This window comes from Nymphalis io, chromosome 24 (genome assembly GCF_905147045.1).
Source record: "Nymphalis io chromosome 24, ilAglIoxx1.1, whole genome shotgun sequence".
Lineage (NCBI taxonomy): Eukaryota > Metazoa > Arthropoda > Insecta > Lepidoptera > Nymphalidae > Nymphalis > Nymphalis io.
In genome coordinates, this window is record NC_065911.1 from 2,246,314 (window position 1) to 2,267,585 (window position 21,272).

The window sequence follows — 21,272 nt, forward strand, 5'->3', positions numbered from 1 at the left end:
TATATAATATATATATATAGTTAAATGATACGTAAAATATTTCAAAGAAGTATTAAAATTTGTTTACGATCTACGAAACGATAAATATTGTTATTATGAATTCAGATGTAAACGATATTTATGTATAAATAAACGTTTATGTATTTTCGTCAGCTCACAGCTTTATGCGTTTCATTCACACTGACAGAAACTTGACTTTTTTTTTTCTTAAAAATTTTATTTTGGCTTTCTTTGGTATACCTATGAAATAAAATATCTCTTAACAAAAATAAAAACTTGAATAAATTTTAAATTAATAAATGTAGTTATAAGTCCGTAACAGCCTGTGAATATCCCACTGCTGGGCTAAAGGCCTCCTCTCCTCTTTTTGAGGAGAAGGTTTGGAGCTTATTCCACCACGCTGCTCCAATGCGGGTTGGTAGAATTCACATGTGGCAGAATTTCAGTGAAATTAGATATATGCAGGTTTCCTCACGATGTTTTCCTTCACCGTAAAGCACGAGATGAATTATAATCACAAATTAAGCACATGAAAATTCAGTGGTGCTTGGCCGGGTTTGAACCCACGATCATCGGTTAAGATTCACGCGTTCTTACCACAGGGCCATCTCGGCTAGTTATAAGTAAATAAGATAAATTGTATTTAATTGACACACCTAATTATGTAATTTAATTGGGCGAAAACAGTAACTGCTGTTACTTGCCGGCTCTTCTAGATAAAATCCACATTACAAACCGATAGATCAATTCCTAGAGCTATATTGAATATTCATAAATATAAAACACATTCACATCTTTTAAATTTGCAGTCGGATAAATTCTAAATTCAATCAGAGTATATTTTGTATGACATTTGAGGTCTTTGTATGTGTGTGTAGCGCAATGAACTTTTGTAACATGTGTGGGTGTGTTCAGTTAACAACAATATTTACGTAGGAACTATTTGAATGATGATGATGTATCCGAGAAGATAAAAGTGATAAGTTTATTATTCGAGAAATTTGAATTGTTCTATTAAACTTCCTGAATAACAATTTAATGTATAAATTAATATAAAAAAGTTCCGTTAACTCAATATACATACAGAGTACACAAACTTAAATAAAGACAAGACGCTTAATATGGTCTTCTAATGCACACATATATATCTTGCAGAAGCCGTGGTAGTTTGTGTGATTTGTTCGTCCGACGTGGTCAGTATGCACGTGCGGCACTGCCGAATGTTCTCAATACAATGATTCTGAACCCCGCTTTACTGACGATAAGCCATGTAAGTGTCAGTGTTGCCATTAGTCGTACACGAGTCAAAAGTAGGACTATATTTAATTACTATTATTTATTCTCTAACATATATAAGCTAGGAATGTGTGTATATGAAAGTAAATGTTAGAATATTCTGACAAAACACAGCCTTTTCCATCTTTAGAAATAATTTAAACTGTATCTATACAAATATACATATAGAGACGAAAATCTCAAATTCTTAACCGATAATTGCGGTATTCAAACCCGGGTGAGCACCTTTGTGAGCACATTTTTCATGTGCTTAATTTGTTTGTAATACTCTCGTGCTCGGCGGTGAAAGAAAACTTCGTGAGAAAACGTATGAAATGTGTGACGTATGAAAATTTGCCCGTGTCAACCAACCCGGATCGAAGCAGCGTGGAGTGAGCTCCAAACATTCTCCTCATAAAGGAGGGGAGGGCTTAACCAAGCATTGCGACATTATGGACTGTTAATTTACTTTTATATAAAAAAGATGTTGGTTTATGTGTTCGAGATTAATAGACGTTGACACCCTTAAACCGATAACCATAATAATGGGTACACAATTATAATATACTAGCTACCTGGTTTCGCACGGGTAACGGGTAGTTTATATCGTAATACATATAACAGTATTGGTTTGCGGGGCACGGCTTAGTTTTTGAGTTTATCGCGCTCAGCAAGACAGAAACATTTATTTTATAATATGTAATGATGTTTTTTATGGTGAAGGTTTTATGTTTACACTTTATATATACAACCAGGAGAGTGCCATATTTATATGTATATACTATAATAAATAGAAGGAGAATAGAAATAAATAATATAAGCGTTTAATGATATCGAAATAAAAGTCGCCGGATCGATTCGCGACCCTTTCGGCTGTTGTTGTCCCCACTTCTAACACAAGCTGTACGCTTAAATGGAGGGGTAAATAGGAATATTATTAATTCCTTAAGTTTTTAAGTGATTAAATTAAATAATTTTAGGGCATTGTTCGTATTCTTTGTTCGTATTTTTTTTAACGTTTTCCGAGTTTTTCTAGTTCTATATAACAAGGCTACCATACCTTGTGATGTTGATTTGTGAAACGCTTTGCAGTTAAATGATTACAAGTCTATAAAACGAATCTCCAGATAGCATCTGGTCCTCTTTAACGTGGTTTAACTGATTGCAATCCTAATTGATGTTGAGTTACTGCACAGAACTTATTTGTTTAGTTGAGTTATTATAGTTTGTGGTATCTTATAATAATATTTAAATAAATTATATACGATCCATAGCAGGTTGAAATCTGACTAAGTAACACTAAGGTTTTGGTAACATTTAGCATGTACCTTAGTAGGATATAAAAAATATACAATCTGGTTATAAGGCATATTTAGAAGTACTACCTCGAGAGAACTATTGATTTCAAGTATTGGGTTTTTATGTCACGAAACTAGTAAAATTATTGTTTTTTTTTTTGTTCAATAGGTAAACCTGAGAAGTGCTTAGTAGATATTGGCACAGTAAGTTTAAGAGTAGCCAATGCGCCACCAACCTTTGAAACTAAGATTTTACATGCAAGCTATGTAATTTTAAGAAAGGTACATAAATATAATTTCGATATGACATTTTGATTAAAGTGTAAGCAAATCAACAAGACGGGTAGTGAAATAAATTATAATTTTAAGTAGGGATAAGGACTTAAAAGGGTCGTGTAAATCGATTTGTCTCTCAGTTCGTCTGGTGGATCGTCTGATCTATTGATCTGAAATAAATGTACTCAGTGAAGTGTATGTTTTTTTTTATTTAAAAAAAAGAATATTAGATGTTAACAAATATAATTGTATCTGTACACGTGCTCAAACAACCCTTCAAAACAGGAACACAGCAATACTAATTGTTATTGCTGCTTGGCAGCAGAATATGGAATGATTGGGTGATACTTACCCAGACTTGTACAAAACCCTACCATACAAGTGTATGTACATATTTATGTCTACATACATGAAAGCAAATACTTTTAAAGACCATAACGACTTTTAGCTTTCTGAAAATAAACACACAATCCACTATAATATTATATCTATAATATGAGATTTTTTTTGTATTGTTGTATTATTATTTTAGTGTTACGTTAGTATATCATACGGCGTCATGCTGAGTAAGTAGCGCACCCAACGGGGGGTGAAATTACGTCAGGTTTAAAAGCCTATTGTTGTTACTGTTAATCTTTTATTCAAAATACTTTTCACTTTAATTTATATACCAATAAACTAATATTTTTCCGATATATAAACTTATAGCGACTGAAAAGGCCCAGTGGAAAGAGTAAATTAATCACAGCGTAAACGTCACGTTTCGGATTCCGGCCAAGCCTAAAAGCTCGTTAATAACTTATTGATAAGTTATTTTTTGTCTAATATTTAATGGTTTATCAATAAATTGAAATCTTATGTTATTGATATTTGAATAAACATATTTTTTTATAATCTTAAGAAAAGAAAACAAATTATATATTAAATACGTATATTGTATATTGGCAAGCGTTTTGGACGTGAGCCTCATACACTTGCTATATCATTCTTAATTGGAGTTAAATGCACGTGCCAGCCTGCCACGTGCAGGGGTGAAGCTATCGACAAGCATGGAGAATCATTGGCTGTCAGCCTCGATATCTCCAAAGCTTTCGACAGGGTCTGGCACAGAAGTCTTCTCTCCAAGCTGCCGGCATATGGTCTGCCTGCTCAGCTATGCACCTGGATTGCCAGCTTCCTACACAAGCGTAGCCTTCGTGTTTTAGTTGATGGTTGCGCTTCACAATTCTATGTAGTGAATGCTGGGGTCCCCCAGGGATCTGTGCTATCTCCCACACTCTTTCTTTTGCATATCAATGATATGCTCTCTCTTGGGAACATACATTGCTATGCAGACGATAGTACAGTGCATGGTGGATACCACGGACGCGCAGTGGCTGGGCGGGCGGAAACTGAGGAGAGGCGGGAGAATCTTGTCATTGAACTCGATAGGACGTTAGAGCTCATCGCCAAATGGGGCTCTGATAATCTTGTTGAGTTTAATGCCAAGAAAACACAGATATGCGCTCTCACGGCGAAAAAGTCAACATTTTCCCCTCTTCCCTCCCTCTGTGGTACTCCGCTGGTGATGCAAAGCAAAATCGCCATGCTGGGGATTGACGTTCGCTGCGACATCGAGATTACATCGAGGCTGTTATAAAAACAGCTTCACGGAAACTCGGAGTTCTGAACAAGGTGCGGCGCTTTTTCACGCCACAACAACTGTGCTTGCTGTACAAAACACAGGTACGGTCTTGCGTGGAATATTGCTCCTTTGGGATGGCTCCGCTAAGTACCTACTTGAGGCCTTGGACCGGTTGCAGCGACGTGCCGTACGCATTATTGGCGACGTAAAGGTCACAAACACCCTTGAACCTTTACAATTGCGTCGTGAGATAGCAGCACTGAGCGCTTTCTATCGAATGTATCACGGCGAGTGCTCTGAGGAATTATTCTCTCTAATTCCTGCTTCCCCCTTCCTTCTTAAGTCCACGCGAGCTGGTTCTCGATGTCACCGCCTAACTGTGACATCAATTCCATCGCGAACAAAGAAATTTGGCAACTCCTTTCTTTGTCGCACTTCCAAAAAATGGAATTCCTTACCAGCTCACGTGTTCCCCTCCTCTTACAACCCGGGTTCCTTCAAACGAGGCGTGAATAGGCATCTTGCGGGCCGGCAAGGCGAAGGCGGCTAGTGCAGAACGTTTTTCCCGTCTGTACTTTCCGTCGTCGCGTTTGGACTCTACTACCACTTACCATCAGGTGGAGTAGAGTCATTTGCCCTCCCGGCGAATATAAAAAAAAAAAACGTGCCAATAGAGTTAATCACTTTGTGATGTTTGCTGTTAACATTTAATTAAGGGATGTCGTAAAATTGCCCTTTTCGAAGCCGTTAACCATTATTTAGGATACTCGCACTTAATACAATGATGTATTTTGTGTTTCTTTCGTCAATTATGTTGTTACTTAACTAAGAAAATAAACTTGATTATAAAATTATATATTTGATGGATTAATTGTTAAGATTTGATTTTTATCTTTTGTAAAGGTTAGTTTGGTTTATATGTTTTTTAAGTAAATGTTTTTTGCATCTATTAAAACGTATTACTTAGTTATATATATATATATGTATGTATATATGTATATATATATATATATTGCTTAGTTGTTAATTTTAAGTGTTTAGTGATAAGTTGATGGTGTAAATATTTCTATAAATGAATAAATACACCGTTTCACCAATCACCATTTTTGTTGGCAGAAATACATATATATTCCTTTGTTGAGAAGTTCTTCATGTTAACCATATCGACTGCGTCGTTGGTCTAAAGGATCCCGAGGTCCTCAAAACCGATTGGGCCGATAAGTTATTGAGATTTTCTGTCAAAAAAATCTCAAGGAAGTTGGAAATGTGTACATAGCCGTGCCTCAAAAAATACGTAAAACCGTTTGTCCTGCGCCAGAACTTTTCGGTGTCGAATTTCTCCCCATCTGAGTATGTGTGAGAAAAAAGAAAGTGCATCTTTGTTTGTGCACGCACTTGTGCACTGTAATGCACTGTGCAGGTCCTGCACAGTTGGCTAGTCACCCTTAAGACCGGTTGTTATGGCCGAAATCAGTCAGGAGGACATCATCATCATTCTCCACGATGTCATAGCTCGCCATTAGATAATGTTGGAGTACAGCAACTTCTACACAACTCAACGGATCACCATGCTTTTTGTACTTGTGGTAGGGCATTGTGCAAGCTCGTCTGGGTAGGTACCACCCACTCATCAGATATTCTACCGCAAAACCGCAATACTTGATATTGTTGTGTTCCGGTTTGAAGGGTGAGTGAGCCAGTGTAATTACAGGCACAAGGGACATAAAATCTTAGTTCCCAAGGTTGGTGGCGCATTGGCTATGTAAGCGATAGTTGACATTTTTTACAATGCCAATGTCAAAAGGGCGTTTGGTAACTACTTACCATCAGGTGGCCCATATGCTCGTCCGCCTTCCTATTCTATAAAAAAATGCACCTTTGTGGTTTTATTTATACCACTGAAGATATGAAGTGTAAGCACTTTAGCTCAGGAAAGCTGAAAGGTACTTAGAATTAAAATCTTTAATTAAGACCGTTCTGTATTTATTAAGCTATCCCGTTAAGATAAATGATTACTATTTTATTTTATCTATTTAATTATATATCAATTTAACGTGGCCTTTATTTCTGCAGTAGTTATAGAATTGAAGAACTACTGCAATAATTAGTATGGCTGGATTCCGATTTGAAGGGTGAGGAGCCAGTGTAATTACGGACACAAAAAACGTAACATATTTGTTTCCAAGTTTGGTGGCGAATAGGATGTAAGGGATGGTTAATTTCTTACAATATGAACACTTACCATCAGGTGACCATCTGTCTAACTATTTTATATAAAAATAAAATCTTCTTTGAAAACTATAAGAGTAAACTTTTAGTGCTAAGGTTTTGTGTGTAACATTACTTTTTTTCGTAAATAATTATTATATATTAAATAATAAACTAAGAGAAAAATCATAAGAACCTTCAAACTTTAACATCGATAAGTAACCAATATGCCGTTGAATTGTTACGGCTCCTCCTTAATCCTTGTTACTAATCTTGTAACTAAAATAATACTGTCTCAATTATCATTCAAACCAGAGCGATACACATAGTGATTTGTCGGTATAATAAATAATATGAAGATAGTATTCGGACGTTGACCCCTGCTACAATTTATATTGGAAATACCAACAGGCATTTCCAGGTGGTCTCTTTTATTGATATTAAAATAATCGCCATTACTCAACGACTTTACTAAAAGCTATCTCGCACAGATTCGATTCTTTCCAATGTTTATTTAATTATGTAACGTATTGTTTATTGGCTCGTTGGTCTAATGTGTAGCTTACCAGAGTACAGATCATAACAAGGTCCTAGGTTCATATCCAGGATGGGGCCAATACAAGTTATTAAATCAGCTAACAAATCAGCCACAGCTCGGATTTTGTCAGAAATCACGTCCATCTATTTATGTCAATAAGGGTGGGTAAAAGAAGTTCTACTTGTGCTTGCACACACACTTGTGCACTATAATAATACCTTCTTCGAACTTGGCTAGTCTCCATCAGGTATGACCGTCATGGCCAATATCGCTCAGAACGTCATCGTGATCATAAATTTGTTGGTGCCAGGATGGAAATGTGGATAACGCTTGGATCTAAACCAAAGATTGCGGGATTAAATCCAGACGAGTACTATGAATGCCACGTATCTTATTTGAAACATATTTCATATCCTGCTCATAAAGACAAATCTCGAGAAAAATATTTCACATGCTAGCAAAAAAAATTTAATAAACAACTTTGTGAAATTATCCCCGAAACTTTTTCCTTAAAATAAACATTTTCATTAAAAAAAAATGTTTAATTTTATTTTTAAAAATAATATTTAAGTATCAAAAAATTTTTAAACAAGTGAAAATAAAACTCGGCGTTAAATGTGTCAGTATAAACAACAATAAGTTTATTTCTCAGGAGTGAGTTCGTTACACGGTCAAATGGGTCGAGTGTCTCAAGTATGTACAAGGTATTGAACTAACGTTTAATTTTCCAATTTTTATTAATAGACTATCATCAATCCATAGGAAAATAAATAAAACGTCTGCGTGACCGTTTTGTTATTATATCCTGTTTATTACTTTATTTTATGGTGCGAATCATTACCTCTGGCCCGTCAACCTTTATTGTGATAGCCTGGTGAGAAATATAACGCAGATCTTAAAGTACCAATACGCTACAAACCGTGGGATCTAAGATTCTGTCGTAAAAAGTAAAGTAACAGCCTGTGAATATCCCACTGCTGGGCTAAGGCCTCTTCTCCTTTTTTTAGGAGAAGGTTTGGAGCTTATTCCATCATGCTGCTCCGATGCGGGTTGGTGGAGTACACGTGTAGCAGAATTTCAGTGAAATTAGTCACATTCAGGTTTCCTCGCGATGTTTTCCTTCACCATCAAGCACGAGATTAACTATAAACGCAAATTAAATACATGAAAATTCGGTAGTGCTTGCCCGGGATTAAACCCACGATCATCGGTTGAAAATCACGCGTTCTAACCGCTAGGCCATCTCGGCTCTCAGGCCATCTTAGTTTTAAAAGATTATGTCGTAGTGACTGTAAAATCACTGGTTCACACTAACATCCGAAGTGCAGCGGTATAAAATATAAGTATATACTGGTAGAAAGAAACATGAGTTTAATTAGTTAACTAAAGCGCTCATACGCCAAGCTTTACAACTATTATATATTTTAATTATAACTAATTTACGCCCACGGCTTCGCCCGTTTTGGAAAGGAAGCCGGTCTCATAATATAAAAAATTATGTAAGCCTATGTCCTTTGATAGGGCTCAAGCTTGCTTTATACAAAATTTCATCAAAGTTAGTTCAGTTGCGCAGCCGTAAATCGTAACAGACACAGAGAGATTTGTTTCATATCTTTTAACATACAAACCCATAATAAATTATTTTATTTTTTTAAATTTTCTGGGCAAGCAAATGACTTCACTCCCCCTGATGGTAAGTGGTAGTAGAGTCCAAACGCGACGACGACCAGTACAGTCGGGAAGAATGATCTAACTAGCCGCCCCCGCCTTGCCGGCCCGCAAGATACCTATTCACGCCTCGTTTTGTATTGTAACTAATCACAGAAGTAAAGTAAGTAAGAATCAATTCCGCATTTTTATCAGAACTAGATAAAGGACGACCAGACCGTGCTATCTTTGTCTATAGTACTAACTAACATAGCCAATATTTGTCTACTGCGGTCACTGACATTTGAAGGTTAAAGGTTTCATTCTCGATAGGGCGAGTTGTAATTACGGTAGACCTTATTAATCAATCAATTGAGTCGACATGACCTTGTGGTTAAAACTGGTGAATCTTAACCGATTATTGCGGGTTCAAACCCAAGGCAAGCACCACTGAAGTTTCATGTGCGTAATTTCTTTACTGGTGGTAGGGCTTTGTGCAAGCTCGTCTGAGTAGGTACCACCCACTCATCAGATATTCTACCGAAAAACAGTAGAACTTGGTGTTGTTGTGATCCGGTTTAAAGGGTGAGTGAGCCAGTGTAATTACAGGCACAAGGGACATAACATCTTAGTTTCGGTGGCGCATTGGTGATGTAAGCGATGATTAATATTTCTTACAATGGCAATGTCTATGGGCGTTGGTGACCACTTACCATCATGTGTCCCATATTCTTGTCCGCCTATCTATATTATAAAAAAAATATCCTTCGTTGGGGTTCAAGCTTGCTTCATACCAAATTTCATCAAAATCGGTTCAGTGGTATAACTGTGAAACGAATTCGCTTTTTACAGCTATACCACAAAAACTTTCGCATTTATAATATTAGTATAGTTTTGTTTAAAAAAAGAAAACTTTAACGAGGTTTTTTTAAAGAATTTGAAGGCGGGTGAGCATATGGACCTGATAGTAAATGGTCACCACCGCCCATAGACATTGGCATTGTAAGCAATGTTAACCATCGCTTACATCACCAATGCCACTAACCTTGGGAACTAAGATTTTATGTCCCTTGTGCCTGCAATTACACTGGCTCACTCACCCTTCAAACCGGAACACAACAATACCAAGTACTGCTGTTTTGCGGTAGAATATCTGATGAGTGGGTGGTACCTACCCAGACGAGCTTGCACAAAGCTCTACCACCAATACAAAAGGTGTTTTATTTAAATCCAATATTACAGATATATTTTAATTTTTTTACAATAATTTATAGATGATGAATGTTTTGTTGTTATCACCAAATGTTTAAATGTGAGCGCCATTGCTCGAAGCAGTTACCGATAACACGGGCTCTTAGGTTAATGGAAAACGATTATCACTTTAATAGTATTCTCACATAAAACTGACGTAAATAAAATAGGATATAGAAAGAAAATAAATATGTATTTAAATATATTTGTTAGTTAAGTTTTATAATTCAAAACAGCTATATGAAAAGATTATAAATACGTCAAACATAGAATAGTTACTAAAAATGTTTTAATTTATGGTTCGCCTTTGGGCAAGCTCGTCTCGTACCGGGTACCGGACCCAGGTAGGTATCTCCCACTCATGACATATTCTACCGTCAAACAGCAATACTTATAACTGTTGTGTTTTGTGTTCCGGTTGGAAGGGTGAACGAGCCATTGAAACTTCAAACTTCAAAGTTCGTGGTGCATTGGCGATATAAGGAATGGTTAATCATTACGGCGTCAATGTCTATGGACCACGCCTATACTATAAAAAAATGGCATTAAGCCTAATTTTAGTTATAAGTAATGTAGTAAGTATATGAGAAAAAAAAAACAACATTGTAAAATAAATTATTTATAATAACGAAATCTTTTTCATTTAGAATTTCTTCCTTATTTTTAAGTAAAAAATTCAATTTATAATGTATGATCTATTTTGTTTTTATCAAAATGAGAATCCACTCTAAAGAGTATTATCAATAAGGGTTTAGTAGCTAAAAAAATTGGAAAGCTTTAAAACAAAATCGTTGCAATTAATTGAGTATAATAAAATATAATACATGATTTAGATTTTAGAATGATTTAACATCATTTATCACATAATTTTTGTATTTCCTTTTTTTTTTTAATTACAACTTACGTGACTTAGAATATACAGTAACAGCCTGTGAATGTCCCACTGCTGGGCTAAGGCCTCCTCTCCCTTTTTGGGGAGAACGTTTGGAGATTATCCCACCACGCTGCTCCAATGCGGGTTGGTGGAATACACATGTAACAGAATTTCAGTGACATTCGAAACATGCAGGTTTCCTCACGATGTTTTCCTTCACCGTCAAGCACAAGATGAATTATAATAACAAAGAATACACATCCGAAAGTAATAAGTGAAGTAATATTGCTTTCAATTTCAACCCGATTACGATTGCGACTGCACTGAAAAAGGGATATTAAACAATTATTTCATACCCTAAGTACACAGTAACCTGCTTCGTAACGCTAAAATTAAAATGTCTTATTATACAGCCGATCGTAAAAATTAATTTGGTATGGAATTGGAGTGCCATAAACAGACGGATCCGGGTCACGGGGCTGTATTTATAGATTTATTGCATTCCTCTTATAGTAAAACAGGCGTGGTTATTTTTAGTGCGTTTTGAAATTTCCACTGCCTCGATTGTAGATATTTGATAGATTGTTTCCTTATTGGAATTTTAGTATAGACGAGATTAATATATAAAGCTTAGGAATTTTTGTTTATTTAGGATGGTTGTGCAGTTATAGATTTTTTCTACGTTTATAAGTTAGTACTGTTTATAGTTATATCCTTATTTGGTGTTCCTAAATAGTACTTTAAGAAAAATTCTAGAAGTTGAAGTGTGTACACACCCGTACCTCCGGAAGCATGTATAGCTTCTGGTACGGGGGACCAATTCTACTAACAAATTGTCACTTTAACCAATCGAATCGAAGCGTAATCGTTGCCGTGTATCCGTTTTCCTTATTTCAATATTTTTTTAATTTAATTATCGACTATTGGTATAAAAGTTAACAATTAAGATTTATTTTAATATAACGGTATATATTAACATCATACCGGTTCGTTTCCAATCCGAATAAATATAGAATAGTCAAAGTTGGATTGGAATTGAATCGTGAACGTATCGTAATTCTTATAGATTAGTAGAATTCGGCCCCTGCGCCTGAAGTCTTTCCGGTCGTGGCGGATTTGCCGTCCCATCGGATTTTTAGAGTGAGGGTTTAGAGAGAGTGTAGTAGAGCACACACTTATGCATATTTCCTTCACAGTTGGCTAGTCCCCCTTTAGATTGGTCGTCATAGCCTAAATGAATCATTAATGCATCATGGTAGTAATAAGTTTTCATTCTAAAATGCAATTATTGTACTGCATACGCTCAACATTAAATTTATCAGTTGTGAATAACACATCATCTTATTGTGGAAATTATAATACCTTATAATTTAAAAGTGTCATCAGCGCAATGTTTTTAGGCCTAGCGGTGTAAGTCACAGGTCTGACCTAACACCTTAGGCTAAATCTTTTAAAAAAAATCGTAGAATGAGAGTGTTATTTCATTCCGACATTCGTACAGAACAGTATTAATTAATTAATTTAAACAACTAACTACTTCGACTAAACTCTTTAAATTTATTTAAAAAAAAAAACTTTTTTAAAAGTGTTTCAACTACTTTCAAATCGTTACTTTATCTTTATTAAACTGGTAGAAATGTTTATCTGTGGTAGGGCTTTGGCTTGTGACCACGTTGAATTGCGCGTGAGCCCGTGTTATTACAGGCACAGGAAACACGTTGGCAGAAATCCCACGATTGGCGACGCATTGGCGGTATAATAAGGACGAATGTAATTGCTTCTTATCACAATAAGTTTCCAACTCCGCTAAGTATTTATTTGCTTCACCCAGAATTGTATATAGTATCCCGCAGATTTAATTTCCCTTATTTATATGTATAATATAATTGAATTTAATTATCTATGTGACTTGATTGTTGAAAAAAAAGACATATTGAGTTTCATACGGGTTCTTCTCGGTAGAATCCACATTCCGAACCGGATATAGCTTTATATTTTATCTCATAAAATGACGACTCAAAAGTACTGGTGGTAGGGCTTTGTGCAAGCTCGTCTGGGTAGGTACCACCCACTCATCAGATATTCTACCGCAAAACAGCAATACTTGATATTGTTGTGTTCCGGTTTGAAGGGTGAGTGAGCCAGTGTAATTACAGGCACAAGGGACATAAAATCTTAGTTCCCAAGGTTGGTAACGCATTGGCTATAAGCGATGGTTGACATTTCTTAATGCCAATGTCTTAGGGCGTTTGACCACTTACCATCAGGTGGCCCATATGCTCGTCCACCTTTCTATTCTATAAAAAAAAAACTCGCGAAAGCCTTTTTTTATAAAGTATATTTTGTTTTGAATTTGAATAAATTAAAATCTTATTTTACAAAATATAATAACATATAAAGCGAGAATATATAAATAATATAAAAGCGTGATAATCGTATTTGTTAATTACCATATGGAACATTTAGATTTCAGCGTATATATTTCCTTCGAGATATATAATTATTACTGAGCTTCTTGTCGGTTCTTGTAGTTTGAATCTTCATTCAGAAATGGAGGTTAGTTTAAATTTGTTTCATCCTGTTACAATCAAGAGCTTATACAAGTAAGAGCGTTCTCGAATAAAAGTATTTTTACGTACAAGTCCGTCTGGGTAGGCATGACTACACTTATTGCATATTCTACCCAAACAGCAATAATTAGTATTGTTACTGACCGGTTTAAGGGTTAGTGAGCTAGTATGACAGACACAAGGGACATAACATCTTAGTTCACAAGGGTGGTGGCGCATTGGTGATGTAATGAATTAGTATTTCTTATCACAATGTCTATGGGCGGTGGTGATCATTACCATTAGGTTGGCCATCTGTGACTACCAATTTTATAAAAAAATAGATACCTATATAAATATATTTTTGATTTGATTGTCTCACGTGGTCAAATTGGTCGTCGACCTCTCTAAAATAAATTGAAAAAAAAGGTTGTTCCTATCTAATATAACCGTGAAAGAACTCAATTATTACTCATTGTTTTTGATTAAAGTACTGTAATATTAATTAAAGTGAGTAGTATTTTATCGTTATTAATCAGGTCAATAGCGCACTATCGGAATTGTCAAGAAAACTCTAAACAGACATTTTTCCTTGTTGACATTTCCAAAGGTCAATGGTCCACTTTTCGAGATGGCTGTGTCGGACGTGACTTATCTAGTGACATAATCATATTGATTCTCTACTTACAGACCCCGACTTCTTGGGGGCAAATTTGAAGACTTCATATACATGAAATATTTTTATATAATAAAATAATACAAACAAAACAAATCAAATTAATTTCATTTAAAGTGACTTTGTATGTAAAGCCTTGCTACCGATTCAGAAGAAACTGCGAAGAAACTCAATATGTCAGTATATTCCATCACGATGCTCTATGGATTCCACTGCACTGATCAGCGAGCTTCATTGATCAATTAATATTCACAAAACATAATTATATCAATTAATAAACTATTATTGTTAACTATATTTGTTTCATGTTTATTGAAAGAATAAAAACAGTTAGGTAAAAGTTTTAATTAGCTCAACATCTTTCCTTCAGATCAGATCACTTTAACTTTCCGATAAGATTTCGTAACATGATATTGGATTCTACGGAGCGAATTCAAGCAGATACTTATGCTTCGTCTCTGTTACCTTTGATTCTTATTTTTTGTTTATTTTCTTTTTTAATTTTAAACTGAGATGATTCTGTGGCTACCACACGTGAATTGGAATCGAAGATGGGGGGTTCAACTCCAGTTACGTACGTTAATTTATGTGATAGAATCATAGAATTAATCTCCGGCTCGGCAATAATGAAATACATCATAAGTATGCCTACACGTTGATTGAAAATTTTTGGACAAATAATATATTTTCTGTGTATTTTAATATTTTAGAATTATCAAAACTTCAGAATATTTTTTCCGACACTACTTTTTTATTTACTTCATAAATTTTGCTCAGATACGCTTCGAAGTACATATGACTTTGCGCGTACTCGAGCAAATTGATTTAAGAACTCGCATATGTATATATAAAAATAACAAATCAAATTACAACACAACGAAAAAGAAAACAGGACAGCACAGTTTTCGGTTTGTCATATTATTATAAACATAGACGGAAAATTATGTAAATATTTAGTTGCGAGGCATAAGCGATGTCAATCACCGCACTTACCGAATTTCAGGCGAAACAGTCTCGTCAAAGAAAAATAGGTTAAAACTGTATTTCATAGAAAGTTAAAATGTAAGGTGACCGTGCTGAGCGGAAATTTAATGCCAAGATTGCCTTGTGACTAGAGATGGGGATCTTACTTTGTGGTCATGAGTTCAAATTTCCATCAATGAAACGATGACTTCGTATGCTGATTTTTTCTTTACAATTGATCTTATGCTCTTCGGTAGAGCAAATCATTAATGTCTACATGTGTGGGATGATTTTTATTATTCTGCCACAAGTTTGCCCAATCCGCACTGGAGACTTAAGAGATTACGACCGAGGGGGGGGGAACAGCGGGTATGTGGGGCTCGCCGGTGTCCAAGGCACCGAGTGCGCCCCGAACATCGGAATACCCACTAAAAACGAGGAGCGCCACGGGATCGCTTGCGCATGATATTGGACGAAGAGTCAGCCCGTGCTCAGCACCAATACATATGTATATGAGCTTTTACTGTACGTGATATACATTATTTTAGTGGTATTTACCCCACACGAGTAATCATTTATTGTTTCGTTATATAATCCAAATCGTTGCCAAACAATTGAAACAGCCATAATTAATATGTAATTGAGTATGTATGTACATCTGGATGAGCACTCATAAGAGAAGATGCATTTAGGTAATAATTACGCAGCGTTTATAAAGACTTAGAAAATCTTTTAAATCGGTATTTTACAAGATTAAATAAGAGTATGAGCGATCCGGTGCTAGCTTTAGCACCTGGTCCGGTTTAGATTCAATAAAAAAAATACTGAATTGTACAAGCAAACAAATTACTTAATATTATTGTGTTTGAAGGGTGAGTGAGCCAGTGTTACCACAAGTATATCATTTTAGATCCCAAGATCGGTGACGCGTTGGCGTGTATAGGATGGTTAGTATTACTCACAGCATCAATGTCTATTTGGCGGTATCACTTACCATCAGAAGGCCCATTTGCCAATCTGTGTACCTATTTTTAAATGAAAAAATATAATTGTAAATTATGATAACAACTATAGAAATACATATATTAAATAATGTATCGCAACGCAGACTTTTTTACGTTAAAATTATACTAATATTTATTTATTAATATTATAATTCCGAAAAGTGTTTGTTTGTTTGTTTGTGACGCTTTCATGTCTTAACTACTTATTCGATCATTAGAATATCTAAAACTTTCTACTCGCAGGCGAAGTAGCATGCAGAACATGTAATGCTGCCTATATGTTACGCTTTCATGAGTAAACTACTGGACCGAATTTCATAACATTTATAATGAAGCATGTTTGAGGCCCAAGGAAGGTCATAGGTCATTTTTTATACCCAATACCTGTTCCCCTACCCCCAACACTCGCGCCAAGCTGCGAGCGAAATCTAGTTATTTATAAAATCCATTGTTTGCAACAGTACGTTCCCGTGTCAATTAAATACTTGGTGAAGCTCCTGCTTTGAAAGCTGAGCTACGATCGATACGATGTCCAATTACGGTAATGCTCAGCTGATAAGATAAGCGACGCCGGGTAATGTTGCCAGATAAAGTTTTATCATAACATTGTATTAAATAGTATTCATAGCGCCGTTATCAGATCTAAGCTTTTTTCATGATAAAAGGTTAGAAAATTTTAACGTTTTTTTTGTACCCCTAATATACTAAAATGTATTTTTTTATTATATAGTTAGACGGGAAAAAATCCTGATAGTAAATACTTATATGCCAGTGCGCCAATCTTGGTAACTACGAGTAAGATTTTATGTCCCATGTATTTACACTGGCTTACTCACCCGGGCAAGCACCACTGAATTTTCATGTGCTTAATTTGTGATTATAATTCATCTCGTGCTTTACGGTGAAGGAAAACATCGTGAGGAAACCTGCATGTGTCTAATTTCACTGAAATTCTGCCACATGTGAATTCTACCAACCCGCATTGGAGCAGCGTGGTGGAATAAGCTCCAAACCTTCTCCTCAAAAAAGAGGAGAGGAGGCCTTTAGCCCAGCAGTGGGACATTCACAGGCTGTTACGGTACTCACCCTTCAAATTAGAAGTAACTGTGTATTGCTGTTTGTCAGTAGAATGTGTGATGAGTGGGTGGTACCAATCCAGACGTACCACCCAGTTTGTATAACTACCTAGAGATGAGTATGCATAATATTCTAAGTTTACTAATACCTAAAAAAATGTTAAATAAATAGATTGAATATAAGAATATTATAATATATATCGTTCTTATATTCTTTGAGGGATGGTGTAAGACTCTTTAAATTATTTAATAATATAATAATAATAATATCCTGGGACATTATTCACACACGGCCATCTGATCCCAAATTAAGTAGAGCTTGTACGATGGAAACCAGACAACTGATATACTACACATACTACTTTTCTTGTGTAAATACACGCTTATATAGATAATTACACCCAGACTCAGGACAAACAGACATGTTTATAGTTGTTATAGATTTGCGCAAAAATGTCTGTTCTGGGTAGGAATCGAACCCACAACCTTCAGCGTGAAAGGCAAGTATCTACCAACCACGCCAACGGCCCGTCGATTTCCATTACCTATAATATACTTCTCTGTTTCTAAATTAACCTACCGCTTCATCTCAAAGCTAAATTTTGTTTCAGTGAGGAGTTAGATGAGTCAACCTCATAAACTTAAGTACATAATGCTTATCACGTTTTAATTTTATTATAAATAAATTGAAGGTCATCCCTACATATTATAAAACAAAATCACCGCGTCTATCTGTCTGTGTGAGCGCGATAAACTCAAAAACTACCGAATGGATTTTCATACGGTTTTCACCAATGGACAAAGTGATTCTTGGGAAAGATTTAGGTGCATATATTTTTTTAAAGTAAATTGGCTGAAATATGACAATTAATGTTGAAGATGTCGGAAAAAAGTTTTACCGTCGTGCACCACGTAAATAAACAAAGTTATATGCATTACATTACGATATAAGCGTTTTATGTTGCCGTTTATTTAAGCCGGGATGGGTAGCTAGTCATAAAACAAAACTTAAAGAGCCGATATGGCCCAGTGGTTCCAACACGTGAGTTTAAACAAAGATTACGGGTTCACACACGGGCGAGCACCATTGAATTTTTACGTCCCTAATAAGTGATAATGTGTCGAATGAAAGTCTGTCACACGTGTGCAATCCGCAATAGAGCAGCGTGGTGGAAAAAGCGCCAAATTAAAACGACGAGACTAAGCTCAGTGGGACTTTAACTCAATTTATTTTCCATTCCATTTATAGATTTCTATAGTAACACAAATAAATCATCCAGATACTGTCTATTGAGGTTATAACGACTCAACCCCCATAGCCACCCTCCAATATTAATATTCAGTGAAGATACCGACACGAGCTACCCTATATAAATATTTACTATCTTTAACTAATATTATAAATGTGATCGTTTGTATGTCGGATATACAGTTCGCTTTTATACAGTATACATTTAGGTTATGACCACAGACTTATTATATATTTCTGTATATATAATTATTATTAAAAAATGTGAAAACCACGTGAGTAAACAATTTATCTAAAGTAAGTTTAAATGTAAAAAAAAAACAATATTATTTTTCTAAATTTTCCCCTTAGTAGATAAAATTGACCCATTTTGATGAAACTTTATACAACATGAGTCGCTTACTAGTGAAATTAATGTAATTCGCGTATTCGCAAAGCCACAAGCAACTGTTAATATTTTTATAATTAACATTTTTGGTGGTACCCTTGGTATGTTGAAGTAATTATTTATTATATTAAGGTACCACTAACACATCACTTATTCTACCGCTAAATAGCACGATTTAGTATTGTTGAGTTCCTGTTCGGAGATGCAGTGAGCCAGTGTAATTACTCAAACGAAAATTGTTAATTCCCAAGGTTGGTGGTGCATTGGCGATGATAGGTTTGGTTAATATTTCACCACCTACCACCAGCAATTGGTTAATTTGCCAATACATATAAACCATAAAACAAATAACCAAATATCCCAAAGCTTAATAATTTCTTATTCTTGAAAAGACATCACAATCAAAATCGGTTCATTATTTTTTATATATGCGTTAATATAGTAACAGAATGCGAATGTCCCACTGCTGGGCTAAGGCCTCCTCTCCCTTTTTGAGGAGAAGGTTTTTGAAGCTTATTCCGCCACGCTGCTCCAAAGCGGGTTGGCGTTAATAGTCAATAGTAAATTATTCTTATATATTTTATATAACATAGCTTAGTCAGATAAATAATTAAATGTTCTCTAAGAGAAATTACTAATTCTTTCGTTTATAATTAAACACTAAACAGTTACAAATAATTCACATACAAATAGCACCCACGTAACATACCATCTTGTTTTCTAATATATCTATTTAATTCGTTTATATAATATATCAGTCTACTGTTTTTTTTTCGAATCGAACTGATGATAATGATGTATTTTTTTCGTTCTTAGTTTTTTTTTAATAATGACATAATATATTGCCATTTTGGTATGACAAACTTTTTTTTGCCAAATAATTAAAGTACCGCGGAATCATTGATATTTTTACATCGTCAATGACGCTTAAAAACTATCTTATCAGATATTATCTGTGTCAAACTATAAAAAAAATATGTCAAACTATAAAAAAATATGTAAAAATAAATACAAACCTCTTAGAACACACAATCCAATTCACACTTGAACACAGATAATAAAATAATTCACTATCAAAAAGCCGCGAAAACAATTGTCAAGACGTCTCGAGGTCGATACGATATGTCACCGAAATACGAGCTTTCCGTCTGCACTGCCTCTCCTTACTTCGAATACACTATTTTTACACATTATTCCTTAACATGCTATTTTCAAAATATGAATTGTATACAAAATAATATAAAAATGTACAAACACAGGCTGTACAACGCGAAACTTCAAAATGGAGCGCTTGCGGGAAAAAAAATGTTTTATTTTTAAATTAAGAAGCGCTGGCCGGGCACGCGCGTCCGCGGAAAGCGAAGCTCGAAATTCGAATTTAGGTTAGAATCCGCGGGTTATGGCGTCACGCACACATGCGCAGAACTCTAACGTGAGCACAGACATAGAATATACTTATTATAGAAGTAAGATTTTCCTGTACATGTTTACACACACTAGAAAATTACTGCAATTTCCCTATCCGCTTACACCATTATAGAATCTTTCACTTCAATCTTTCTATATAAACACATTAAAGAACATAACACAAATATATCAGACTTATGCACTTTAGAAATATAATACTATGCACATGTACATTCTCCAAAAGAGTTGATCGCTAATCTTAACTTTCAAGACGAAAAAGAAATATGGGGGCGGACATCAGTTTTAATATATCAAACATTTAACATATTAAAATTTAGTTGCATAAATAAAGTGACATTTTTGCTTCAACATCAATTATGATAACATATTGAGCATTTTTATTATTTTGTCACATCTCTGTTTTAAATATTCATTGTCAGCCCACACATGCAAAGCCACGCGCACTACTGGCAGACTCGGCGGCGTTTACGTAGATCGCGCGTACTTGCAATATCACTGAAAATACACTCTGATGAATCGCACACGAGTAATAATACTATGAAAACTCGATTATATCAATGTTACGAGATTTTCACATCGAATACACTCGACATTGGAGTCGTGTCAAAACATTATGTAATAATCTATTAAATGTGAAAGTGAGTTTGTCTGTTTGTTTCGTTTACACGTCTCAACTACTGAAATGAAAATGAAATTTTGCACACATATTGTCGTGTTATAGAAAAGGACAAGGATACCTGGTCTGTGGTAATCTGCCTCAGTTTCACACACATCGTAGCTGCGGAAACTACTGTTATTATAAAAACAACAATCTATATTTATTTATTTATTTTGCCTTCGGTCTTACCTCCAACAACAACAGAAACATCTAAAATAATTAAATTATATAGACAATAAATTAAATTTAAACTGAATGATAATTAATAATCCAAACTAAATAAAATTGCA

At 35.1% G+C, this 21,272-nt stretch overlaps 1 protein-coding gene across 1 annotated transcript in view; it reads right to left on the minus strand.

Moving 5' to 3' along the window:
* Positions 1–20,238, minus strand: part of LOC126777965 (muscle calcium channel subunit alpha-1-like) — a 71,476-nt gene extending 51,238 nt beyond the window's left edge. Inside the window, exon 1 of the mRNA XM_050501315.1 lies at positions 19,913–20,238. The gene's annotated coding sequence lies outside the window, so the exon portion shown is untranslated. The remainder of the gene's footprint in view (positions 1–19,912) is intronic.
* Positions 20,239–21,272: the final 1,034 nt, after the last annotated feature.